The sequence below is a fragment of the Jaculus jaculus genome, chromosome 3, assembly GCF_020740685.1.
Source record: "Jaculus jaculus isolate mJacJac1 chromosome 3, mJacJac1.mat.Y.cur, whole genome shotgun sequence".
In the NCBI taxonomy this organism is placed as follows: Eukaryota; Metazoa; Chordata; class Mammalia; order Rodentia; family Dipodidae; genus Jaculus; species Jaculus jaculus.
In genome coordinates this window covers 82,775,259-82,802,249 of record NC_059104.1, presented here as the reverse complement: position 1 = coordinate 82,802,249, position 26,991 = coordinate 82,775,259, and the positions used below count along the sequence as shown (strand labels likewise).

General features: G+C 43.8%; 1 protein-coding gene and 1 pseudogene across 5 annotated transcripts in view; both read left to right on the top strand.

Moving 5' to 3' along the window:
- Window positions 1-26,991, top strand: part of Fli1 (Fli-1 proto-oncogene, ETS transcription factor) — a 132,497-nt gene that overhangs the window by 36,350 nt on the left and 69,156 nt on the right. The gene's annotated exons all lie outside the window — the stretch shown is intronic.
- LOC101604782 lies at window positions 21,549-22,017 on the top strand (annotated as a pseudogene).

Below are 26,991 nucleotides of genomic sequence, written 5' to 3'. Positions count from 1 at the left end.
TCCCTCCCCCAATTGACTTTCTAAAGCCCCTCTGAGTGGTTTTGGAGTCAGAGCTTCCTTCATTCTGTATTAGGTATAGGCATGTCAGGCTGAGTTATGGTAGGATGCGCTGAGAGATCCGTTTCCTATAATCTCCATCACTAGCACCTATGTGCCTAAAACCTCACCAAGAGCTTTCTCCTTTGAACATCTAGGAGGCTTGTATTGAAACACAAGAAGGTTAGTCACTTTCCCTGTTGATGTGACAAAACCCCTAATAGAAATATGAAGGAGAAAGGGTTTATTTTGGTTTAGAACTCTCAGGATACAGTCCTGGAGGCAGCAGTCTGAAGCAGCTAATCACACTCAGTCCACAGTCAGGAAGCAGAGAGTGGTGAATGCTGGTGCTCATCTCACTTTCTCTATTTTATTCAGTCTGGAGTCATGTAATGGTGCTAACCAGAGCTAGGGTGGGTCTTCCCACTCTAATTCACCTAATCTAGAAACTCCCTCAGAGACATGCCCAGAGGTTTACTTCCATGGTGATTCTAAATGACAAGCAAGTTGATCATCAAAATTAGCTATCACACACAAGGGGGCCCTGACATAACTATGCATACAACCATGGTGTTTAATATCTGAGCTAAGCCTAGCAAGGTCCTAGGAATATGATAAAGCTGGTAAATTGGAATGGTGTGGAGGAGGGGAAGGAGAGAAGGAAGACAAGGTGCTGACCTGGGCCAAGGAGTATTCTTCTAAGAGGCCTGGCCCATAGGAGGGGGAAGTGAAGAGGAAGATGCTAAGATGGAGAGCAAAGTGGCCTGGTGTCTGTTCACACCAGTAATACACCTGATTACTCTGCAGGGGTCTGTCCCTACTTAGCTGTTTCTGTCTTACCTGCTGCCTGGGCAGTAGTGCTCTATACACAGATAAGTATGCTTAGGCTCCAGGAAAGGTAGCCCTTTCGTCCATGGAGTATTCTGCCATTAAAAAAAAAACAAACTTCAGGTCTGGGGAATGGCTCAGAGGTTAAGGCACCTGCCTACAAAACCTAACAACTGGGGTTCAATTCCCCACTACCCATATATTGCCAGATGCACAAAATAACACATGTGTCTGGAGTTCATTTGTAGTGGCTGGAGGCCCTTGCATGCCCATTCTGTCTGTCTCAGTCTCTTCTCTCTATGTATGTTTGCTTGCAAATGAATAAATATATAAAATTATTTTAAAAAGATTTCCAGAAATTTGTAGGGATTCCACAAGAATGTACAATTCTAAATTATCTGAGATTTACTTCATAGTGAAAGTGATAAACTTTGAAATACTGCCTCTTAATATTGCTAGCATTGGAGCTCATCTGCTGCAGTGCACAGCCCTTGAGAAGTCCCATAGCTGGGGCTGAGGGATGGATGTCAGCATGCAAATGAGCAATGCTGAAGAAACATTGATCACTCTCCAATTTGTGTGCTCACTCCATATCAAGCACTGGGATCCATGGAGAGGTCTGGGTGGCTCATAAACAGTGAATATATGTGTTTCATAATTCTTGAGGTTGAGAGTCCAAGATTAGGGTGCCAGCATAATCTGGTTCTGGTGAGGTTCCTGCCCTCTGCCAGCTATGAACTTCTGACGTCTCCCTTTATCTTCACATGCTGTCTCTCTGAGATCCATTGTGGTAGTAACCCATTTATGACCAAAGAACTCATCCTAAAAGAAACCACCCCCAAGAACTGAAGGTTAGGATTTAACATGAATTTTAGTCTTAGAGGGACACAAATATCTTGTCCAAACCAGCAAGGCACATACAACAACAGTGGGATGATGACAAAGAACAGAGCAAGTGGGGCTCGGGCAGCAAAAGGAGACCCAGACAAAAGTAACTCAGAGGAAAAGAAAGACCCCTGTGGGCTTGGACTCATGTGGGTAGGCTTCATGGAGGAGGCAGTGGGTGTCTACATCTGCAGGTCATGAATCAAGGCTTTTGCCAACTTGGCAACCCAGGAGGCTGGGAAGCAGGAACATATGGACTATGGAGAGAGAGAGACAGAAAGAGATCAGAAATTGGAACAAAAGTCTGCTTTTTGGGTGGGATATGTATGCTGAGCTCCAGGAGGTGGTCATGTGGGCATGAGCAGGTAAAAAGGAGAGGCTCAAGAATTCCTTCTTTGAGATTCCAGAACAGACCAGTAGATCCCATTGGTTCTTCATTACCACCATCATCAAACATTGACTGAGCACCTGTTGTTTCCAGGCAGTGGGCAGCGTTGGCCATGGCTTTTGTGCATGAGGCTCGCTCCCTATCTATGCTGAGTTTATTCTCTGAAGAAAATGAGCACACATGTTAAAATAGTGAGCATTTTCATAATAGTGTTGCAAAACATCGCATGAGCCAATGGAAGGAATGAAAGACTATCCTGGGCTGGAGGGGGTGTGGGCAAGAAGTGAGGATGGCCTCCCAGAGGAGGCGTCCACACCATGGGTATGGCAAATTATGTGGAATTTACCAAACAGGTGCCCTAGCAAGTGGAATCAGAAACCATAGGAGCAAGAACCTGGAAAAGGTGTGACAGTTGGGGAGAGTGACCTAAGCTTGGAGCACCTGGTGGGGACACAGGAAGACATGTGGCAGCTTGACCCCAAAGAACCTCTTATACCATACTCTAGAGAATTTGTACTTTCTGTTATCTGTGCAGGAAAATTGGTATATGGTTTTGTAAGAGTATGAAAACCAGCATTCTATTCAATTAAGTTAACGAAGCACTTATAGGGCACCTATTGCATTCACTGGTTAAGTAGTTGTATGGCGCATGCAAAGAAAAACCTATCCCAAGCCTTCATGAGCTTTTCAATAACCTTGGGAGATAGGAGTGCTGAGAAAGGGTGAGAAGGGATTAAGTCTATGGCTCCATGGATGGGTGAAATGCTTGCCACATTGTGTTAAGCATGAGGACATGAGATCAGATCCCTAGCATCCACCTAAAAACTGAACATGCTGGGCTTAGCGGATAAAGCGTTTGCCTTAAAAGCCAGAGAATCCTGTTTCGACTCTCAACTCTCCCAGACCCACATAAACCACATGTACAAGGGGACACATTCTTCTGGTGTTCGTTTACACTGCTGGAGGCCCAGGCGAGCCCATTCTCAATCTCTCTCTCTCTCCTTGCCTCTCTCTCTCTCCTTCTTTCTCCCTCTCAAATAAATAAATAAAATCATTTTTTAGTAAACAGCATGCTAGCACATGCCTGTCATCCCATGGCTGAGGGGGTGGAGATAAGAGAATTCCTAAGTCTCATTGGGTAGCTAATGTAGCGAAATGTCTGAGCTCTATGTTCAGTCTGAGAGCCTGTTTCAAAAAATAAGGTGGAGGGGCTAGAGAAATGGCATAGTGGTTAAAACACTTGCCTGTGAAGCCTGAGGACCCAAATTCGATTCCCCAGTACCCACATAAGTCAGATGCACAAGGTGGTTCATGCATCTGGAGTTCCTTTGCAGTGGCTAGAAGCCCTGGCACATCCATTTTCGCTCTCTTTCTCTCTCTCCCTCTGCCTCTTTTTCTCTCACTCTCAAATAAATAAATTAATTAAATATTAAAAAAAATAAGGTAGAGAATGATAGTATCAACCTCTGGGCTCTACATACATATGTGCACATATGTGTATGTACAGCCATCTAACAAGTATACACATACACATATTCAAAAACTAAAGAAAGAGTGAGGTTGGCTGGAAAGATGGCTCAGCAGTTAAGAGTACTTTCCACACTAGCATGAGAGTTCAACTCATTCTCCAGCACCCTTTCAAACAGTAGGTGTGGCCCTGCATGCCTATAACCCTGGTCTTGTGGGGAGTTGCTACTAGAGAACTGCTGGCATTTGTGAACTGCAAGCACATACAGACACACACACACACACACACACACACACACACACACACATAGTGAGGATAAATATGAGGACAGACAGTCAACATAACATTGGAACCTGTGCGTGGCTCTAAAAGAGGCACAAATAATGGTTTCTGGAAGTAGGACTGGTTTGTTTAGCCCTCTGAGGTTAAAGCAGGCCTGATTAGAGATTCCCCTGCCCTTTCTGCTCTCTTTTCTTTCCTTGAAAACATTACCACTACTCTTCCCAATGGTAAGAGCTACCGAGGCGAGAACAGCTATGGGGCTTGAGTCAGAAAGCTAGTGAATGAAAGGTACCACACACAGGCTTGCCAGCCCCGCCTACTGACAGTCCTCCATCCCCTGCCTGGGGAATTACACTAGGCCAGCTCTAGGTGTTCTCCTGCTCAGATAAAAACTATAATTAACTACCACAGATGCCAAGCCATGTGGGAGCAGGAGGAAAGACCTACCTGAACGTGAATAATATTTTTCTGGGTTCAGTTTATTTCTGGTTTCTGTTCTTACTCAAGTCTGTGTTCAGCTTAATACTCTTGGTTGCATATGCAAAATGACTCAGTAGATGGGCTTAAACAGGATCATTTTGTCATATAAAAAAAATCAATCATGGTCTTCCTGTGTCTCCTGCCCCTTCCTCATCCCCAGCACACATGTGTCAGCTATACCCTCTCATGAACATACATCCAATGGCATGGGGCTGAGAGTCAGCTCAGAGCACAAAGGGCCCAGCCCTTTCCCACTCACCTGTCACCCTCAGGCAGCCACCACAGGCAGATGAAGCTCATTTCATCAATGCCACATTGACCAACAGACTTTAAGTGTATCCTGAGAACTTTTACCAACTGAAGCCTAGCAGGGGAGACAGACCAAGAACAGGGAGGTCATGCAGACCTTTGGGAATAGAATAAATGATGGACTGGAAGACATCTTGTCATCCCTCTTTTATTCTCTTCCCTCCCCCACCTTCTCTCTGACTGAGTTGCCTCAGGGCCAGTGGTTTCAAAACTAGCAGCTGCAAACTTACCAAGGAAAAAAACTGAAACCACAAACGCGGTCTTGTGAAAACTGTGCGCCAGGCTAAAAGTGGCAGTCCATGCTGAGGGGTGCCTGTTCACGTTCAGGACATGGAAGCATGAGATCACAGCTGGGTCTTTAGGGTGAAGAGGAATTATTCTGCATTACAGGCTTCAGAGAGCAAGGGATAGAGGGGGATGAGGAGGTCAGGCTGGCCAGGATAGGACTCTGTGACAGCTCTAGCACAAACTGAGCCCTCTGAAACAGCCAGGTTCCCAAATGCAAAGCAGACCAGCTGCGACTGTCACATTACTGCTGTCTTCATCCAGAAGACCCGACTCCCACCCTCCCCTCTGTGTCCACCTTTTGAACTTTTGAAACATGTCTGACCCTCCTCCTGGGTCAGGCCCATTCTTTCCCTTCTTCCCAGCCAACACCCATAGTATTCACCTGTGTCTGCTCCTTCCAGAATACTTCCAATTAGAAAGATGCCTCTTCAAGTCCCACCCCAAACTGACACTCCATAACTGATTTCAGGCAATGACCCACTCCAAGAAAGTAGAAAGTGGAGGACACAATGAGGAAGAGAAGAAGCCATGGTCTTTTCTATTCTCACACCAGACCCAACAAGTCCTCCAAGGTTTCATCGAGAGGAGAGTTCTTTGGCAGGCCCTAGCTGACCTGGACAATTGTTCCTATCCTACACACCAATAGCACTCTTAGCTGGAACAAAGTGGGCACCTGAATCATTTGCTAACATACAGACAGCTTTAGCCTTGGCTAGCTCATTTTGGACACACAGCTTGCAGTACTTTGCAAGTAGATATCACTTAATGAAGAAGATGCAAGTGAACTCCACTTGTGAAAACAAAGCCAAGGCAGTCTGGAATGAATGTGTGCTGGAGTACTAGAGAAGAAGAAATGCGGGAGAATGGGTCAACATTGGGTGGGGTTAATGAGCGAAAGCTTCAAGGAGGAAGTGAGTTTTCAGTAGAGGTTGAAAGAGGGGAGGGACCATGGCTGGGGCAGAGGGAAGAGGAAGTGTGTACTGTGGGGGAGGTGGAGTGTCTTTGGGAAGGGTAATGCTTGCTACATGGTGGCCTTGAGAGCTGTGCCAGACTTGATTATCATGCCTGCAGTTAATATCAGTGGCATGGAGTAGATTTTCAAGCAAAAGAGTTATGGTTCATTTTAGCAGTCGGCATGATGAGCAGTGGTAAGACCACAGATTTTGGAAAGAGCACACTTCTAAGTGAGTCAGATCTGCATTCAGCTCCGAGCTGTGCCTCTTAAAAGCTGGACAACCTCCCAGACCTCACCTTTCTGAACTATAAAATGAGGAAATTATTTCACACGGCCATGGTGAGAATGAAATTAAAGGAGATAACTTAGACAAAGGACTTAGTTCCACACCTGGCAAAAAGAGTAACTCTCTCTATCCATGCTAACCAGTACTATGCATTTCACAGTTACTGGATTAAAAAAGCAGCCAGGACAAATGGCTACCAATCATCAGGACTCTGTGATGCTGCGATGCCTACAGGCTGAGCTCCTCAGATCAAGCCTTGTCTCAGTCTGTCCCTATGATGAAGTCAGCCAAGATCTGCACATAGCTGCAGTGCTGGGTCTCAGCGATGCTTGTCAGTAGGGCTGCTGAAGCCTGAGGCCTCACTACCTGCAATTAGGGGATTTGTCAGCACAGGGCAGGATAAGTCAGACACAGACACAGGCTGCATGTGATGATAAATATCCACCCACTTCCATGGTGTCATTCATTCCTCTGTGGCTGTCAGGAGCATTCGAGGAGCTCTGATAGAAGTAATATGATGTTGCTAGACACAGCTGGGAAGAAATAATCTAGGTTTTCAGGCACTCCACAAGCCAGCTCTTGCACACCCCTGCTTCCAGCGGGTCCATTCTTGTGGCTGGCCTCAGCGCATCTCAGAGCCTCCATAGCTGGCCTTAGTTGCTTTGCTTTGTTATAAACGCAAGGCAAGGAGCTTATGAGGAGGGAGGAGTAGGTATTCCTGTTTTCTCTTCTGTCTCCTACACTGGCAGAGGTAGAGTTTCCCTCCCAGGACCCACTTCCTTTCAGGCCTCTTCCAGTTTTCGTTAGGAGCTGAAACAAAATATGACGACAGAAAGATGGCACTCTGGTGTGGCCCCAGCAGTGCAACCCTGCTCTAAGAGGAATCAGAAGTCGCGTTCCCATGAAATCTCATGGTTTACCAGCCAGTTCACTTGCTGTAGGGTACTAACGTTGCTTCCCATCTCTGTGAGTGACAGAAGTGTGACTTAGCCGTACCTGGGCACAGGTGAGACAAAAAGGCACTGCTCTTCCAGTCGTCCTCTACTGCGGCAGCAGAGAGGCTCTGGCTTCACCCTGGATGCCTGGAATGCTACAGCCAAAGGTCTTATCAGTTGGCTGTGCGCCCCCTTGCTGCACCAGTGATGGTGCCCGCCAGAAAGTCAGGTGTGTCACCTCCAGAGAAACAGCTCCCTCTCCTGCTAGCTGCTAGGTGGTGCTCCTGTGTACTGAAGTGTTGGCATTTTTCTCACACCATTTCTTTTTTAAAAATATATTTTACTTATTTATTTGCAGTGACAAAGGGACAGAGAGGCAAAATGTGAGTGAGGGTGGGAAATGGGCACACCAGGGCCTCACCACTAAAAACAAATTCCAGATACATGCACCATTTTGTTCATCTGGCTCTACGTGGGCACGGGGGAATCAAACTGGGGATAGCAGTCTTTGGTGGCAGCAAGTGCCTCTAACTGCTGCGTCATGTCCCCAGACCACCATTTCTTCTGTAATTGCTGTGACCCCTATGCAACAAGTACTTTCCTATGAGTTTTGTGTCTTCTCTTTCTTGGTTATTCCCCATGGGAACCCAGCAGAGCCCTGGACATATTTATGGACTAGCTAGTAAACTAGATTTGCTCTGCTTTAGTAGAGTAGGAAAGGAGATGATAGAAAAGGGCAGAGTTCTGTATTGGAATTTCTTCCTTCACATTTGGGAAAGATCATGTTTCCACCCCTAACTTACCTCCCTCCTAAAGGCATCACAAACTATACCTTTACACCAGGTGAATCTGCATTGCCTATATGGTGCCAAGGATATGATGAGCCATCTAAACTAGGTACATACTTTCAGTCCCTTAGCTAGAGGTGGGGTGAAGGAAGTATGAGGAACCTGCCACTTCTCACAGCTGTATTCTAACCACCAGGGAACACACCCTTCAGCCTTGTGCTTTTTCACTCAACTATTGAGAGCCATGTTGCGGCCCCACAGAGAAGACAGGAGGCCTACCGGTACCCACCTTGGCTAGTAGAGAACAGGTGCATTGTGGGGCAACCCTACTGGACAGCAGTGTGCACGTCCTCTGCAGGAAGCCGCTTCTGCTACGATACTAGGACCCTCACCTGGCTCTACCAAAAAGCTCAGTTCTGCGCCACAGTTTCAAAGACAAAGGGCGGCGGGGGGGGGGGGGGGGGGGGGGGGGGGATTGATTAGGACGGGAAATGAATCTATTATATGTATAAACAATGAGCCCATGTTCCTAGCAGGCCAGGTATCCTGATCTATCTCACAGGTGAGAGGGAAGAGCTGCTGGCCACTCTGGTGAGGGGGGGCTGGGTTCAGGAGCAGGATTTCCTCTGCACATTGTCAGAGAACAGATAAAATCTTAATCTCAGGCACACATAGCCACAGGCCTTGAGCTCTGCCACTGTGTGCTCAGCTTTCAAAAGTGAGACTGAACAATGGCCTGGGGCTCAATACTTGTACGAGAAGGAGGAGGGGAGGATCAGGGTGGAGACCAGTGAGGTATGAGGACTTCTCATGAAAAATGCAAGCCCAGCCAGCAGGTTCCGGAATGCACTCAGGGCTCTGGCCAGCATGGGTCCTCTTTTACTACCTTTAGCCTCCTTGTATCAAGCATGGAGTGCATCCGGTAGAGGTCCTCACCCATTTCTTAAAAGATGGAAACAAGAAGCATTCACTCACCTCTACTTCTCATACTTGGCTATTGGGAAAAACCTCCCATGCATTGGCTGGCACTACCTGGAAGATGGGAAGACTTTTGATATTGTTCTCCAGGACATTTGTGCTAAAAGCTTGTGTATTTTTTTTTTCAAAATGCATCCTTTTTTTTTTTTTTTCAGTGTAGGAAGGGCCAAGAATTTTAGGGCTTCATTTATTAAGTGTTCCTGTTAGAAGGGGACTGTGTTGACACAACACGTAACCATGAAACATTTCTAATATAAGAATACCACCTATCACTATTGAAGATACCCTCCAACAAGATGACACAAGGCATTTTAGGATAAAGATAAGTTGAAAAACTTTAATCTAAATCTGCACCTAGCAGGACTGTTTTTGTTCTAAAGTCCCCCTCAGGTTTTTCATATCATTAATAGTTCCACTCTATGGGCAGTGCAGGCAATGTGCCACTAACTCTGCTTACAGGCTACCATTCATTCCTCACAACCCCACAACCCTGGTTTGCAGATAGAAACTCAAATCTCAAAGGGGTTCCTAAGTTGTCTAGGTTACTCACCATGGATGAGTAGACCAAAGCATGGATACTCTCCTTTGACTGATCTTCCCAGTATTTTGGTAGTGCTTATTGAATAAGGACAGAGGCAAATCAACACTGCCAAAGCCACATGTCCACATTAACAGTATGCATCCAATCCTAAAATGTTGATCCTTGGCCAGCATGTAAGAAAACTGCATGGAAAGCTGAGACGAAGGGCTCTGCATGCAGGATGGACCTGAATCAGAGGTGTTAGGCTTTCCTTTCCTCTGGAAAATGTCTTTGATAACAAAAGGAGTGTGGGGTTCTGGACCTTTGAGTTCCCAATACCCATGTCTTTTCTATTGCCTCTGCCTGCGGTAAGGTTTGGGGGAGCCAAGCCAAGGGCTGTGTGGCAGATACACCATGAAAGGATGTATTACTGGGCAGGGAATGCAATGGGGTAGCAAAACCCAATTAATTAATTTTGAGGAGGAAATCAATGTGGAATGAATGATTTCCCCAGATGGGTTGTATTCAAAGGCCATGGAAATCCTTTATATTTCTATTGCTGTTTTCTATCCCTGCTGCTTTTGCTGATATATTGAGCACAATGTATCTAGAAACCCTGTGCAGAGAGAGTATACTAACATGAAGATGGGGAACCCAAAATTTTCTTCTTGAGGGATTCATTTTGCAAGTGCCTCTGAAGCACTGGGGAGAAAAGCACATGTCCTATCACTTTCATGTGAAAAGTTCATTGCAATCTGTGTAAAACGCAAAAACACAGTGTGTGTGTGTGTGTGTGTGTGTGTGTGTGTGTGTGTGTGTGTGTATCTCCCTGACCATTTCCTGTTGCTCTTGCAACTTGTGCAGGTCTGAAGGTAGAGTGAGACTGTGACCATAAGCCACATGGTGACATGTACATTAGCTTGTGCCCTCTATTTCTTGTAGTGCTCACAAATGGGGTTGGGAGATCCTTGGAGACCTAAATGTGTATGTGGGGTAAAAAGTGTGCCATCCCCTTCCCCACATACAAGTTACCTGCATATAGATGGACACATCAATAAAAAAAAAGGAGGAGGAACAGGCCAGCATGCATATCTAACGGTCTGCTTGTGTAACTTTTGTACCACAAAACAAGAGGTCAAGTAGGAAAGTGTGGTTAACAAATCAAATAGGGCTTTTTGTCTGTTAAAAGGGTAGTGGTCTCAAGAGAAAACTTGTGTAGTGAAGTTATATGAAAACTCACTCAACAAAACCGAAGTTCACAGCCATGTTCTGGAAATTCATCATGCTAGAAATAGTAACTGTGATTTGACCTTCATCTCTCATCTTAGGATTTCAAGATGCTCAAGTAGACACCCCACAGTGTCATTGTGTACTAGAAAGGGTAGGTGGCAAATGGGGCTGCCACTTTACCAAACAGTAACAGGAACGTACCAGCACAAGCAGAAGCTTACCCCCAAACCTGCAGCAAACCAGGAAGGAAAACCAGGACATAATCCTTCAGGCCCTCTTTATTCCATCTTCTCATTCAGTGACCAGCTCTGCTCTTTCTTCTGACTTAGGAGATCTTAGGTAAAACCAGGTGAGGGTTTTTGTTTTTTTTTTTCACTATGGGGTATAGAGCTTTGAACATGGAGTGTGCTAGGTAAACATGCTACCACTGAACTATACCTCCAGTCCAAAACTATGCATTTTAAATGAGCTTTTCAGAAAATTCTGATATACAAGTAGAACCAATGTCTAAATCATATAGCCTCTCATTTTTATATGAATTGTAAAGTAAAAACTGTGAAAATCATTTATAAAGCAAATGACTTTGGAGTGCTGACTGCTTGCTAGGCTTGGTCCCAGATAAACAAAGACAAGTTCAGTCTAAGAATAGAGAGACACTGATCACATATCACACAGGTGAATCTACAATTCTAAATGTGGTATGTGTTACACAGAGGAGACAAAGAGCACTCTTTTTCTGGATCAAATTCCGGTTGGAGGCTCCCCTCTGAAGACAGGACAGTCACACACAAACACTCAAGAGGGAGAAAGGGATATGCTCCATTGCTCCCAACACATAACAACAGCAACTTATGGTTCTAAGAATCAACTCACTGCCCCAAAGAAAAATCGAGTGATCTTGCATTTGTGATGTGTGCTTTACCCAGTGAACCACACTTCCAACTCCAAATAGTTTATGACAGGAATGGAGGGAAAAAATGACACCTAGGTATGTGGAGTCCATCATTGTCTGGTAATGATGATTCTGTGAATGCATTTCATTGCTTCCAGACATGACTGAGGGGATTTGAAGAAGCTTTAAAAGCAGGAGTCTGTGTTTATATGAGTGTGGGAGATGGAAAGAAGCATGAAGGGCTCCTTTTGCTTACAATCCACTGGAGCTCTGAACATGCTTGTGTATGTGCCGTAGCACCAAGGGAAGGGAAGTAGGCATTCAGTCCAATCTGATTGGGAAACAGTTTTCCACTGAACAGCTGTCACTGTAGCCCTGGAATTTACATCTGCACAAGAGTCATTTGGGAGCAAAGAGATCTTTCATTCCTCTCCAGCTCCTAGGACTCTAGCTCATTCACTTTGGAATCATCTGGGAATCTGCATTTTCCCTCAGCATTTCAGGTGACTCTGATGCAGCAAGCCCGGGAAACATGCTTGAGAAACGTAGCGATGTTCCACATAGTGCCTCAGTAGCTCTATGCAACTCAGTCATTTGAGGAGTAGTTGTTGTTTGGCTTTCTCTAGTTCAGTAAACATCAGTATTCTGGTGAACGTAGCCAAGTTATTGAACTGGACTAGATTAAAAATAATGCTATGCAACTGGGTATGGTGGCACATGCCTTTAATCTCAGCACTTGGGAGTCAGAGGTAGGAGGATTGCCATGAGTTCAAGGCCACCCTGAGACTACATAGTGAATTTCAGGTTAGCCTGAGATAGAGTGAGACCCTACCTCAAAACAACAACAACAACAGAAACAATAATAATAATAATAATAATATGCAAAACGAATTAGACAAGAGATTCAACCACAGGCTAGAATCTGTTGGGAGTCACCTGTCAAGCTATAAGTTAACTTTTTGGACCTAGTTAGCAGAAATATCATAATGGTACATACAAAATGCTATATATTGAAAACTCCCAAAGCTGTGCAAACTCAGTTCCAGTAGACTTTTGGTTTGATGCATTCATCTGTCTTTGTCTAACTAACCAAGTCTCTTTGGCTTTCTCCTTTCCTTTCAAAAGTATCCAGAAGGAGACATCATGATCAATTCAAAGTCTCTGTCTTTCTGTCTCTCTCTCCCTCACTCTAACACACACACACACACACACACACACACACACACACACACACACACACATTATGACCTACCAGAATGAAAAAGGCTCAAAAAAGAAACTGGTTCTTCTTAGAGATGAGTCAACTCCCACATTCTTCTCCTATCTAGCTGGCCATCAGAACAGTTAGAAGGATGACAGAGCACATGATGGTGACCAGGGTTTGTTGCTGAGATGCAAGAGTTCAGATTGTTGCTACCTGTGCTACCTCTAGAACTCCAGAGAGGTTATTACAACACACAGAAAAATACCTCAGAAGCCATATGGTGGGAGGGAATCCCTCTTAAAATTATTGCCAGAAATCTGGGCTTGAGAAATGGCTTAGCAGTTGAGCGCTTGCCTGTGAAGCCTAAGGACCCCGGTTCGAGGATCGATCCCCCAGGACCTACGTTAGCCAGATTCACAAGGGGGCGCACATGTCTGGAGTTCATTTGCAGTGGCTGGAGGCCCTGGCGCGCCCATTCTACCCCGCCCCCCCGGGCCTCTTTCTATCTGTCACTCTCAAATAAATAAATAAAAATAAAAAAACTTTAAAAAATTATTGCTAGAAATCTGAGTTGGTTCAGACTTAGGGCCAGGTGGGGTGGGGTGGCAGAGATGAGAGGGATACAACAATGCTAGAAAAAAGAAAAAAAAAAAAAACATTTTGGCTGGGCATGGTGGCACATGCCTTTGATCTCAAGTAGGAATACAGAGGTAGGAGGATCATTGTGATTTCAAGGCCACCCTGAGACTATATAAAATTCCGGGTTAGTCTGGGCTACAGTGAGACCCCACCTCAGAGAAAACAAAACAAAATGTTCTGCTGGAATTAAACAGCCTTTCCTTGTCCTCAGAACATTCAGATCATATGCTTAGAGGTGGCTGGACTTGGGCATATGCAGTAACCCAAAGTAGAGTGAAAGGCAGGTGAAGCTTGAATTTTGAGCATCACTTAGCCTGCTAAAAAGTGGAGGGAAGTTTTGGTGGAAACTAGGGATAAGAAGGTGAGTCATTTATGCAATGGAAGCTGCCATGGAGTGTGCTCCTCCTTGTGACCCAGGCTGGCTGCACCATGCTGTGTTTTGCTTGGTTTGCACCAATGCCCCAGCTTGAGGTCACTTGCTCTCGGTGGCCAGTTTCACTTCCTGGTTTTGAGAAAATGGCAGTGAGGCCTGTTGTTTGGGCACACTGTCACTGAAGGAAGTGTGCAGTTTGAAAAGGTCAAAGCCAGCAGACTCACGTCCAGTGCATGCCATCAATCAGCAAGTCTCTGGTCTCCTAATGAGCCTGCTGCAAGTTCAAACGATAAGTAATGGGCAGATAACGATCTCTCCTTAAAACCACCTACAACCAAACCAAAGGGGCAAGATCAAAAGAGAAAGAAAAGTAACATCAATATGGAAAAATAGATGCACTCTTAGCCACTGTGTTTGTGTGCTAAGAACGTTTCAGAGAACATGCAGCCCCAAGGAGAATCCAATACCTGGAGTCCAGACTGCTGAGAGCACACTCTTCCATTACCAGCTCTTGACCTTGAATTATGAGGTCCTTGGACTATCAGGACCTTTGTTCCTTCATCAATAAAGAGGGGGAAGGGAATAACCATGTCCACATTTCCAGTTTATTAGGGTGATTAAATAAGGCTATAGAGGTAAGGAGGCTTCTACAAGGTTCATTTGTTATTACAGCAACAGAGAAAAGCATCTTCTGCCATTGCCATTAAAAAGAGAGAGTCATGGAGACAGAGCTACATGCAGGAGTCTAACAGACCAGGCTTCCGTTCTGGCCCCTCCTTATGAGCTTAACTTCCTCTATAATAACCTACAGGTAATAGTAACAGTCTTGTTATGCATGGAAATATTTAAGGTAAATAGATCATTTTTAAGACTTGGAAACGTCTAAGAGGACATTGACTTCCTAAGATACTATTTAAGGGTTTAGTGAGCCAATCCCCAATTCAGGTGAACATTGCAACTGTGTAGTTGGTATCGTTTTTTTGAAAGATCAATTTGATGATAGAGAAATAACCATCATAATTCCCCATGTTATCAGGGATCTTAAAAAAAGAAAGAATTAAATATGAAAGAAAAAGAACTTCCCAGATCTTTCTGGGTCTTCTCTAACTTAGATGCCAAGTCACCTAGGAAAGTCACATGATTGGACAAACAAAACACTATTAAGAATGGAATATTTTTCAAAAATTCCTTTAAGGGCTTCATGACTATTTTGAGAAGCTGTTTGGTGCAATTGTGAAGGGGACTTTGGGAGAATAGGATAAGAGACACTTGAAGCATGCAGCTGGAATTTGGATGTGGTTGGTCCTGAGGTTGCTCGATGTTCAACCCTTCCTGTGGCTTCCAGAGACAAAATTGCACATCCTTGGGCAGTGGTTCTCTGGTCATGCTCGCTGAGGCTGGCTGCTGAGCATACCTTTGAGCCCTATTTAAACCCTTTACCTAAGCCCATCAAACAGGAAGGTAAACTACTAGAACTGAAAATGCAACCACTCCCTAGGTGCCCAGCCTCCTCTCCCACACAGCATATCTGATAAGTTCTATTCATTTAAGATATGCAAGGCAGTCAGAATCTGTTAGAAACAGTAGAGTTGGTAGTAGTTCCTATGCTCTGTAATCTTATACTTAGGAGACTGCCACTAGAGGGGAGATGTATACTGATGAGCTTTGGCTGGTGCTATGAGCTCTCTGACTTCCAAATCCTAGAAGTCAAGATTGAGAGACACATTGGTAGCACACTTCTCACTCTTGAAATCCTAATGGGTGGCCTGATATCCTGAGTTTGTCACTTGAGGAATTTTGGTTGAGAATGCAAGAACCTGGAGAGAATTCTGGAGGCAGACTTAATTCAGCAGACACCATAAACACATACTAGGTAGAGATGAAAATGTTCTCTGTTGCTAAAACATCTCAAAACAGAAAGTTATAGCCATAGGATGCCAAGAAACTGGACTGGTTTCCCAAAGAAGGCAGATGCTCAGTAAATTATGTTTATATGATCTAGTGGAAAACTATTCTTTACATGCTCAAGGAGATAGATAGCTTCTGCATTGTCTATGTGCATACTTTCATACTCATACTATATAAGTATTTGCATAAGTTAAATATTTACAGTAGCTTCCAAAATGCATTTGTGATTTGTAAGTATCATGTGTATATGAGTGTGTGTGCAGGGGGAACATGAACAAGAGGACTTCAACTTCTATATCCCCAGTTTGTGCCCCAAAGGAGACATCCCTACCAACCCAGCAACAAGTCTCTTTTCCCAGCCAGACATTCTCAAAAAGTACAGGTTTGTGTAAATAAAGGAGCCTGGTCATTTTGTGTAGCTTGAGACATTGCCACATTAGTTTTAACTCTTCTGAGGATAGGAATTTTGAAAGGCACTTTTCAAGCTGAGTTTGTCAAATCCATGTAACTGTATGGAGATTATGATGTGTGGTCTGGTATTGAACAGACCAAGACAGATGAATCCTGGGTTGGAAACTCGGCGCATCCAGTCTTCAGTGAATTGGGCATATTCTGGATTCCTCTGGAAGCATTATTGTCTAATGGTATTCACTGGAAGCTGAACACACATGCTATGATGTACAAGGAAAGTGTCCTGGATGGAGGCATGTAGGATGCACACAAAGGGCCTTGCTTCATCCCTCTCTCAATAGACCATCTCTCCTAAGCCAGAGCACACACTGAAACATGATGTTCCTTTGTTCTGTTACAGAGTTTTAGAACCTGAATGAGCCACCTGCTGATGTAGGAAGATGGACCACTTAAGCTTATGAGTTGGAGATAGACCTAAGCAACAAGAGACCCCCATCTCAATAAAGTAGAAACAAAACAAAAAGAAAACAAAACTAAACAAAGAGCTAAGGGCTAGGGTGTGGTGTGGCTGGGTGTGGTGTGGCTCAGTGACAGTGTTCATTTGATTTGCATAAAGCTTCAACTTTGATCCCCAGAAGCCCTAGAAAAACAAAGGGAACTTGGCTATGCTACAGTGACACACTATTGGAGGAATTATTGGTGAGAATTTGGTATTTTCCTGTTTATTATCTTTAAAAATTAATTTTAATGAAAAAATTCACTTATACATGAATATAGTCTCGTAAAAGTGGCCATACCTCACAATCTCACCTCTCATGCTAGAATTTCCCATCAAGGGTGTATTGAGGAGCCTCAGATAGCTCATTCGTATGATAAATTACTTTCTTGCTCTGAAAACTTTCTTTCCACTCACTTTGTATATAATATAATATGTATTAAGTTTCCTTTTTATGCAAATGTAGATGGATCCCAGGAGAATATTTACTATCAAAAATTGAGGGCTTACCCATGAGAAGGATTGCTAAACTAAAACAAAATTTTTCTTGGAAATCACTTTCTTTCTTTTTCTTTTCCAATTTCTATTTTATTTATTACAGAGAAAAAGAGGCAGAAGGAGACACACAGATGTGTGTATGTATGTGTATATATATATATATATATATATATGTATGTATACAAAGCTCATATATATATATGTATGTATATATGGAGAGAGAGAGAGAATGGACTCACCTGGGCCTCTAGCCACTGCAAATGAACTCCAAACACATGCACACATGCACACCTTATGCATTTGACTTATGTAGGTACTGGGGAATTGAACCTGGGTCCTTAGGCTTTACAAGAAAGAACCTAAGCTGCTAAGCCATCTCTCCAGCCCACTTGCTTCCTTTATGGATGTAAATGACCATCAGTGATTCCTTGAGTCAGACTCCTGAATCAGCACCATGGAACTTTGGAGCTGGGAGGTATGGACGAATGTATCTGAAGTCTACCATTGTTTTTTTTTTTTAACTTATTTTAGTCTTATATAGAAGCACCATTTACCTTAAGCATGTTGCTATTGCAGCGTAATTTTTGGAGAAAGCATTAGGACGTGTGTCCATAGGGGACATGTGACACTGTGCATGTTCCCCTCATCTTCCATCTATCCTCCTAACCAAGTGACCAGTGTCTCATTGCATAAGGAAAACTGGAAACTCAGAGAGGTTATCATTGCTCAAAACTCCAAAGTTGGTCAGAAATCAGAGATCTGTCTAGTATCCTTTCTACTGTACACTGTCTTTTTAGCATCTGCTTATTGCTAGTATCTTATACCAAGAAATAACACAGAACTGCCAGATGTGGTGGTGAACACCTTTAGTCCCAATACTTTGGAGGCAGAGGTAGGAGAATCTTCATGAGTTCAAGGCCACCCTGAGACTACATAGTGAATATCAGGTAGAGCTAGAGTGAGACCCTATCTGGAAAAAAAAAAAAAAAACAGAACCAATACAACTGAAATAGATAGACAGCCAAAGCTCATCTATTACCCAAATAATGCAGAGCTGAGAGCCCCTTCCACTCAGCTCCATCCACTGCTGTCTAGGCTTCCAGGAGGGACATTCAAGTCCAAGACCATTCTCATTTCTGGTAAGCCAGTTGCTGAGCATATGCATAGGACTGAATGAACAAAACCCAGAAATCCAGAGGGACCTGATTTTCATTTCTGGTGCCCCCCTTCAAGCTGTGTGGCATTGGATATGTTGTACACCACAGCCCAGAAAGTTTTTTTACTTGTAAGCCATCCTTCCTACATTAGAGAGTTGTCATGAGGTCCAGATCATGCCAAGCCTATAAAAGACTTTGGACAAAACAAAAGCTACATGCAGACCATGATCCTTATCAATGTTTGGCTCATCCTTTTTATGTCCAGGATTGAAAAGATCTTCCCAATGAAGAAAGCAAAGCCTTGGGCTACAGTGTGCTCTGGGGTCTGGTATTACAGTATCTGTGTTAGGCTCTCCAGTATGTATGCTGAAACAAAACAAAAAAAAAAAAGAAGAAGAAACAGCAGCAGCAAATACTGCTTGGTTTTGCATTTTCCCTTCTGTTTTCTCATTAAAGTCTTCCCAGGCTGTGAGTACAGACTTAACCTCAGAAGATTGTATGCTGTGGATAAGCACCAAACCCACTGTTTGTCAGCACTTATCTCCTGCAGACCCACTCTGAAGGCTTCAAAGACCAGGGTGGGCTCACATCCTTGCTACAGGGAGTCAAGCACTCCTGTCTGGTTTCAGCTACAAGTGTGGCCTAAGTGCCCCTTACCCCCTCTTTTTGAACTTCATTTTTGCTCCTTTCCATGTGAAAGAAAAAAACAAGAGACTGGCTGAATATTTGTGAATGAGCATGGAATAGAGGAAGGAGAAGAAAAGTGTTTTGAGACAAACGCAGAAAGGCTGAGAAAATTGGTGAAGTAGGATAGGGTAAGGCAGACTGCCTGCCCATTCAATGTCCCACCCCCATTGCCTACCCCACCCCGGTCTCTACCCACCCCAATCCTTAATCCATAGCTCCCTTCATCTGCTCCCAACTCACTTGCCCCCTACTTCCTTGAGTTCACCCACTCCTCTCTTTCCCCAAGATTGCAGGCAGAGTGAGACAGTGGAAGGGAGTACAGAGGAAGGGGCGGGGGGAAGGGGAGCCAACATTTTATTAGGCTGTTGAATTTGATTTATTAGGGGGGAAAAATCCTTCACTTTCTTGCCACACAGGTTATTCTCAAAGTGAAAACTCTATTTTACTTTGAAAAAAACTGGTGAAAGTGCCTCCAGTTATGAATAGAGTTCTTTGTTACCTTCCAGATCGACAAGACAGACTGTTTGGTTCATGTCTGTTCACTAGCAGAGGAGTGTAGGGGCCTGGGAGACAGATGTGGCCTTAATTGCATGGGAATATTAGAAGATCGTTAAGCCATTTTGACAGGATTTTCCTCTTGCCACAGGAGCAAAGGGCCATGTCTGAGCCACAGCCAGCCTAGTCAGACCCTTCAGTCAGGGCCTCTCAATCCCATGTGTGCTTGCCCTGACACTATAAAGGGGGAATAGATTCCTTCTTGTCACCATTTTTTACTCCATGTTTGTGCTTTATAAGTGCAAAAAGCTACCTTCTAAGAAATCCTAGGATCCATTGTGGGGGGTTAGAAAAGAAGTTGTCTATGGAAAACAGTGATACAGAGACTCCTTGACTTATGGTGGGATTACATCCAGGGAATGCTGTCTGTCATACGTCTACAGTGCATTACAGACCATAACCTACATTACATTACAGCTTAACAGCATCATGCCTAGTAGAGGATCCAGTGTAGTTCTCTGATCAAATTCATGGGTGACTGGCAGCTATGGCTTCCTAATACTGCATGGCACTAGCCCTGATAAACAGTCAAACTTCTAGATTGAATGGGCTAATAAGACAGTTCAATGGATAAAGTGCTTGCCACCTAAGTGTGCATACCCAAGTCAGGATACCTAGAACCCATCAACTATAATTCTATCATGCCTACAGAAAGAAGGGAAGTAAAGACAGAGTCCCCCAAGATCCTGCAGGCCAGTTAGTCTGGCAAAAAGAACAGTGAACAAAAAAGACTACTTCTAACCAGGTAGAAATGAGGACCGACTCCTAAACATTCATCTCTGTCCTACACAGACCAGTTGTGGCACACAACTCGCTCACACACATGAACAAGTACAAATGCATACACACACCCCAAAGACAGGCATGGTGGCTAGGAATCATGGCACAAGCCATTAGCCCCAGCACTGGGGAGGCAGAGGTAGGAGGATCACTGTGAGTCTGAGGCCAGTCTGGAACTACAGAGTGAGATCCAAGTCAGCCTGTGCTAAAGACCCTACCTCAAAAAAAATTTAAATTGAAAGTATACTTTTATCAAGGGCCATACAACTCTAAACACACATGATCTCTATGTAAAGTACAGTTTCTATCAAATAAGGTTTTTTTTTTTTTTTTAGAGTATTGCAAAGTATCAGAATCTCAAGTCAGGGACTGTTTTTATTGGGGATGTGTACACGTGTGTTCATGACTAGAGAGTGATGAGATGGTCTGTAGAATGTAAGGGGCACACACTATAAAGTACACAAGGGACCTAAGTAGGTCTGAAAGAGGGAATCCACACACAAACAAATAGTGATGTCCACACAACACCTCTTCTAACTACACATTTATTCCCTTGGCTTTCTCATTTCTTTGGATTTTATGGAAGTCAGAACCCACAGAGTCCACAAATTTAATCAGAGAAATCATTGAACCTTGTTGAGTCATCAGAGAACATAATTTACCCACTCCCTTCTTTTCTCACTTAACCCTTGCAGCTTTCCATGTAAATAGAAAAGGAAAATATTTTAACATTTTATTAAATTTAAAGTAATATGAAGGCTAATCTGAGAAGGAAATGGAAGCTCCTTTAAAATGGCTACTGGACTATGATTTTTGAGTTGCAAGCAAAAAGAAAATGTTTTAGATTAAATCCCAGATCGATGTTGATGGGTGGGAAGCATTCTGCAATTTGGGAATCACTCCTTGGAGCTGGGGTAAAGAGTGGTTGCTTGAGTGATGTGTGAGCCACATCCTAGGAACAATGTAGACTGGGTGATCAGAAAGGAAGGTAGGTGAAGACAGAAGAGGGAGGGAGCATATACCAGCAAAGATCCAGTTTTCTTGCAAATGTTGTTGTTAACCCAAAGGGAAAAGGGAAAGAGTTACTGGGCATAGTTGGCCTGCCAGAGTCTATAGGCTGAAGAGGCAAAGCTGCTGCTTTCCTAAGGATGTCACCTGTGAGAAGCACCAATGACATTCTGAGCTTCAAGAGGCTCCAGACTCCACCTCTGGGACCTGTGTCACCAGCCCATCAGGATGCAAAGGCATACTATAAGATCGGACTTTTGAGTGCATCTTGGGTCGGTGTAACCATGGTGGCTTGTGTCCTTTCCGTCTGTGTCCGTCACTTGCCCACAGCCTTGGCACAATTGCCAAGGGTTCCCATGCTGGCCCTGGCCTGGCTGCTTAGCACTGCTTTGTGCCTCACCAGAACCCGGACGAATCCTGGGGTTGCATCTGGCCTCAGTGCTCACACAGGTACCAGGGAGGGTCACACATTTGTACCGCCAGTATAGTAATGCACCTCCTCTGATGTTAGAGGGGATCAAGGACCGTGTTCTTTATGTCTTGAAATTCTATGACAAGATTGATTCTGAAAAGCTCTTGGTCAATTCCCATTTCATGAAAGACCTGGGCTTAGAGAGTTTGGACCAAGTGGAGATTGTTATGGCCATGGAAGACGAGTTTGGATTTGAAATTCCTGATATAGATGCAGAAAAGTTAATGTGTCCACAATAAATTGTAGATTACATTGCAGATAAGAAGGATGTATATGAATAAGGTTATCAGAGCCCCTTCCTTGTTGAGAGAACTCAGGTAACACTGGCGAGTATCTGGAAGTGAGAACACGTTGATGTCAACACTGTTGGACTTTATTTAAATTGTCTAAATGTTTTGCCCTTTAAAAATAAATCTATCATAAAACCAAAAACAAAATCTTACTTTTAATCACTCTAGCCCTAAGAACTATCTTGAGCCCTCCATGAGAGCTACAACACTTTATTCAATGGAGGCAGTGCTTAGAAATACACCTTTGATGGTAGCAAGTCTCTGTACTTGTCTGGGTCCTTTTGGGTTGCTATTACTGAGTGTCACAGCTCTGGGAGTGGGAAATCTAAGAGGCCAGTAACTGGCCTCCAGTAAGGGCCACCTTAGTGCATCATGACATGGTGGAAAAGCCTCACATGGAAAGACCTCAGGTGTGCAAAGTTGAGTTTCTCTTTCTTTCCTCATAAATCCACTAATGCCTTCATGGAAGTCTATCCTCCTGACCTTATCTAATTACCTCCAAAGTCCCCACCTCTAGATACAATTACACTATGAATTTTGATATTGAGTTGCCAACACCTGAACTTTGAGGAACACATTCAAACCATAGCAATCCGGTTCTTCCTACCATGGGCTCTGCAGAGGGTGGAATGACATGTTCATCTGAGATCTTTGCTGGCCATTGGTGATGAGGGAAGACCCTAGATCAATGATGTGTTCACATTCTTGCTCAGTTCACTGCTCTCTTGTCCTCTAAAATCTCCCTCCTTGGCAGTTGATTGTGTTGTTTCACAGTTGATTGTGCCATTTCGCATCATGCCACCTTCTCTGGAGACCAGGAGTCAGCTCTTGATTGTGTTCTCAGGTGCCATGCTTGTTGGTGTGGCTGGAGAAACCATTGAATCTGATTATTTCAAGAGCTCATAGTGGCATTAGCAATGCACTACTTTGATTTGTAAATGACTCCATCCTTACTATCCATATTTGCACAGTTACCCATGTGCCTATGACATATTTAGCTCACCACAGAGGCATATTCACAAGAGTGGAGTAGAAGTTCTTATAACTCTCCTAATTTCCTACTCCACTCATCCCTCTATTTCCATGGACAGTTGGTTCCAAGACCCCTAATAGGCACCCAAATGTAAGGATGTTCAAATCCCTTTCCTAAAATGACAATTTTATTTATATATAACCTATGCAATCCTCCTATATATGTCCTATATCAGCTCTAGATTGCCAATAGTACCTAACAAAACCAATGCTATATGTTATGATTTATTTATTATTTGAGAGAGAGAGAGAGTATGTCAGAGCCTCTATCCACTGAAAACCAACTTGAGATGCATGCGCTAGCATATGCATCTGGTTTACGTGGATACTAGGGAATCAAACTTGGGTCCTTATGCTTAGCAGGCAAGCACCTTAACCACTAATCTATCTCTCCAGCTCGAAGTTGTTATTATACTTTTAGGAACTACTGACCAGAAAGAAGTCTGTCCATGCTCAAAACAAATGGAATATTTGTTCAAATATTTGAGATATTTTTGACCCAACAGACACAGAACTACCAGGTTCTAAGAACCACTGGTTATCAAACAAACACTGTGGTACCAGTTTTACATTGTTACCCTCCTGGCTTATCACATGTGCAATAAATATTTATTAAATGAGTGACAGTATCAGTGAATAGATACCTTACTGTGTGACAAATATGTTTCATGCTCCCATCCCAAGACTGGCCATGTTGAAGAACTATCCAAAATGGCCTTTGTGAGTTTTCAGTAGCACATAATCTGGTCACTAGTACAAGTGCCCAGATCTTGTATTGTCCAGTAGTGGTAACCATTTGTAATGAAAAGCTATTTAAATTCAACAAAAATGAAATGAGATTTAAATGTCAGTTCCTCAGTCAAAGTTATCACATTTCAGATGCATGATAGCCACACGTGCCAGTGGCTCCTGTGTGTTACATTTAAAGTGTTTAGAAGAGTTCTAGTACTGCAGAACTTTCTACTGGATGGCATGGTCAAGGAGTAAATTAAAAAGTTCAACTTCCTTATAGAAAATAACAAGAGTTTTGAATAGATTCTGTTTTGTTTTTTTTTTTAATCCTGTTTTTATTGTGAGATTGATGTTGGAGATTATGTGGTTGTTGGTATTTCCAGAATCTTTAACATGCTTTAGAAGCCTTGATGGCTGATGTTAGACCTGAAATTTTTCTTTGGCCTGGTATTAAGAGTAAGCAGATCACAAGGTTCTCATGGGAAGTTTGCTCCTGTTTCTTAAGAGGGACAGGGTTGGAAAAGTTTCTACCTTTTCATGAAAATCAGCAGTTCTCTACGAACATGGAGGGAGGTCTCAAGTATGCAGTAGCAGCACAAGAAGTAGAAGTCAGCAGGAAAAGAGCTAAGAAGCTCTTTAGTGAGGATTCTCCATGTGGTAGGTTAGTTGCCCATTCCTCATAATTTTTGGAATGAAAAGGGTTGAACCTCACTACCATATTGCACACGTCCTTGAGACAAACAGTTATGATTCCTGCTGGAAGGTTGGTATTTCCAGAAGCTTCCAAGAGTAGAACAATAAGTGCCCTTGATGGAGTAACTAAGCCTGTCCCAAGTCCCTAGGACCTGTCAATGGGTTTCAGCTGAAGTATCTGCTCTAATAGCTTTATTGAGGTTGACAAAGAAAATATGTCCTTGTAATCCCACTGAGATGTTTTCATTGGCGGGCCATGGAAGGATTTTTTCACAAAATATCTGCTTTTCCTATAGATGGATGCTGAGAGACAGGAGGACCCAGTGCCAGACTGAATAGGTTTGGCACTTTAGTCAAACAAGGATGAAGGCCAGCTCAGTGGGTGACAGCTTTGAGGGTGGCTGCTTGCTGAGAGACCAACTGTGTACCGGAGATGGCGTCTGAGCTCAATGGTGAAAGTACACTTGGTTATTTGTATGTGGACCAGGCTGTCCTCAGCTACCCTCACCTTCTTCCTGGAAGAGAGCAGAGAGGATGGCCACTGAGACCCAGCAGTAATGCACATGGAGAGATCCATGTCTGCAAGTGGGCACGGTAGCCATGTTTCATGTCCTCCAAACCAGGATAGTTCTGAGAGTCGAAGGGCTGTAGCAACAGCTATAAATGCAATGTACAGGCAAATGGGAATGAAGGATCATCCCACTAATATGCTTCGGGCTTGAAACCCTGGGAAGGATCTTGCAAATCATTTCCATCAGTCCTTTCGTGTTATAGATAGAGACAAGCCCAATGAAATAATGTATTTTTTCTCATAATGTGATCTGCAGATAGCAAAAGTATGTTTAGAATATGCTTGTGATGTGATACTGTTATTACTTCTATTTTACAAAAAAAAAGAAAAGAAACTGAGACATAGAGAGACTAAGAACTTGCTTAAGCTCACAGAACTTGTGGAATTTAGATCCTCATGGTCTAACTCCATTGGCAACATCTGAGAGCATGGTGGAGCACTCTTTCTTTTAATTTTATTTTTGTTTATTTATTTGAGAGCGACAGACACAGAGAGAAAGATGGGGGGTGGGGAGAGAGAGAGAATGGGTGCACCAGGGCTTCCAGCTACTGCAAACGAACTCCAGACACGTGTGCCCCCTTGTGCATCTGGCTAACGTGGGTCCTGGGGAATCAAGCCTCGAACCCGGGTCTTTAGGCTTCACAGGCAAGCACTTAAAGGCTAAGCCATCTCTCCAGCCCACGGTGGAGCACTTTTACTCTCACAAATCAGCACTCCAGAGGTCCCTTCACACATGTAAAATCAATTGGATAGAGGTGCTTCTGTTACTGTGCCCATATTGTGAATGAGGGAGCAAAGCTCTCTGGTAGTAAGTTGTAATGTCTCTAAGAAAGCACAAAGAAAATCTGTCTGAGGCATTTTCAGTCTAGTTGGAGAGGTAGAGTGTAAGCCTGTGAAGAACTGCAAAGTAGGACAAAAGCATTGTGGCATGACAACTGAGGATAAAGTGCCAAGTTATGGGTGTAGGAAGAGCATATGACAGACTTCAGATGCACGAGTGGCCTGGGGTCCATGGGGAGGCTTTGCAAGGGAGGCAGAAGAACTTGGAGTGACCAGCAGCTTGGTGAAGGAATGGGATATTATGAGGCACAGGGGGCAGGGGAGGCAATTCTGTGAGGGGAAAGTTGAATTGAGCATAGGGGACAAAAGCTGCTTTTAGAACAGCTTTGAACTTACTGATTGGAACTTGCAGATACCCAATGAGTAAGCAAACAGTGCATGGATATATGCATCTAAAGGTGAGGAGTGATGGCCAGAAAGGGGTGGGAGGCCAGATGTAAGAGAAGAGGTCTTTACAATAGGACAAGAGAAAGAGAAAGAGAGAGAAAAGGAATGGGAACATGTAGAGGAAGGAAAGCCATTGGGGACAGGAAGTGGAGGAACAGAGGGTACTAAAGGAAGGACAGAATATGCAGAGCACAGGGCTGGGTAGAGACAGGACTGTGCTGCAGTCTAGAAAATGAACCTCTCTATGCCTCCATTACTCCCATCCTCATGGTCTTTGCCACATGCTGGCTGCAAAAAATATGGTAACCATATGCCCAGAGCCACAAAAGAACTAAACACCTTAGATAGAATGGTCCATCCAGATGTGCAAGTTAGAAATATGACACCCTCAGGACTGTAGGCAGAGCTGACTCCTGACCTGATGGGCCTGAGGTCATTGAGTGTGCCTCCTCAGCCATGCACCATGGAAAAGAAGCAGTCATGGAGAGCTGGAGCATGAATTCAGGGGCTCCTCAAAACCATACCCTAGAAATAAATGAAATAACATGGACTCTCGTGTGCTGTGCATGGTCTGTCCATCAAGTTGAAGAGGTAGTTACCCAAAATGGATCAAGTGTTCCCCATCATGTGCATGTAAGCAGGACACCTTGCTTTATGAGGCTGGTCTACTTTGGTCCTGCAGCCAAGTGGCTCCTGGAGGGTTGCCAGAG